Below are 1,717 nucleotides of genomic sequence, written 5' to 3' on the forward strand. Positions count from 1 at the left end.
AGAGGGCGTGAGAATTGTCACGTGATCTCGATGACGCAACACTACATTTAAAAGTAACACTAATAAACAGGCCTAAACCAAAAGCTGTGCATGATAAATAAGTGTATAATCTTTTAGTGGCTAAAGTAATAACTTGATACAAAATATAATATTTCATCGCCTTTGGGGTAGACATTTGCAATTTAACAACCTAGGTTAGTTTATTTTTTCCGTGTTTTGTTCTGTTAGATTAGTGGTAGAGACGTAATACTGATATTTTGAAGTGGCCAGTGTCATAGTCTCGCTAGTAGAGCTTTAACTTTGAAGTTTCACAACAGTCCAGAGGCGTCGCTAGGTGCTTAAAAGATTCGGGGCTTGGAAATTTTCGGCATTTCAGTATGATATCGATCATGGTTTTCTATTCTGATTTTTCAAGACACCAATCGGGGATTCAGGGCACGGTCAAACAGAATCGGGGCAGGGACCCTATATGCCATTGCCTATCGACGCTTCTGCAATAGTTTACTTGGAACACAATTTTCAGTACTATTTATGTTTATGTGCTCGTTCTGCTAGCCTGCAACATGTTTATATCATAGAAAAACGGTTGACCGCAGTAATACTAACAGCACTTGGATGAATGTCTGAGTGAGATTCATAGTTTATAAATAGACGAGTCCCAGTATTGTGTCAATACAATAACATGTACTGCATTATGGAAATTTGTAAAAACTGTTTATCTTTTGAACCTTAGTAGTTACTTCGAATTACTTCATTTATGCCTAAATTAATTTTCAGGTTCTTGTTATGGTAATGTATTGTTACGACAGCGGAAGTCACGTGAACCTGGTAACATAAGTTTCTAGAAGGATCATGACTGTTCCTGGCAACACTAGTGTTTGCCAGACGCTCTCTATTTTTGGATATAAGCCCGGCAAATAAAGCGGAGACATAATAGCAGATAGACAGATAATTGAGTCAAGTGAGCGGTAGTGACCATAAGTAACGTCGTGAATTGTTGTGAATTATAGCGTGTGTTGAAGTTATAGTGACCGTGGAAATTCTATGTATTGCAAAGTTGTATTGAGAAAGAATAAACTAGTTTTATTTAAGAAAGGACTTGTATCTCTGAAGTTCCTCGGGAAGAGTTTATACCGGATATTAACAAACGACCAGAGACATAACAAATTGGTGTCAGAGAGTGGGACTGAAAAAGAAATCGAAGATGGAAACGAGAAGTGGCAAATCAAACTACAGCTTAGCAGACTTGATGGCAGCAATACAAGAACAGCAAAAGAAACAAGAAGAGAGATTACAGCAGTTGTTGGAGGAAAAAGAAAAGAAACAAGAAAAGAGATTACAGCAGTTGTTGGAGGAAAAAGAAAAGAAACATGAAGAGAGATTACAGCAGTTGTTGGAGGAAAAAGAAAAGAAACAAGAAGAACCAGAAAAGAAACAAGAAGAGAGACAACAACAGTGGAAGAAAACCAAAAGAGAGACTACAGCAATGGTTGGAGGAGAAAGAAAATGAACAAGAAGAGAGACTACAGCAGTGGTTGGAGCAGAAAGAAAATAAACAAGAAGGAAGTCTCCAACAGTTAAGAGAAAGCCAGCATACACAAATGGAAAAGATAAGTAAATTTCAAAGTGAATTAAATACATTAAAGGATGATTTACTGTCTTTCATACAAGAAGGATATATTAGCCATGGACCTAATCAGCCCCAGACAATTAGAAG

This window comes from Limulus polyphemus, unplaced genomic scaffold (assembly GCF_000517525.1).
Source record: "Limulus polyphemus unplaced genomic scaffold, Limulus_polyphemus-2.1.2 Scaffold3806, whole genome shotgun sequence".
Classification (NCBI taxonomy): domain Eukaryota; kingdom Metazoa; phylum Arthropoda; class Merostomata; order Xiphosura; family Limulidae; genus Limulus; species Limulus polyphemus.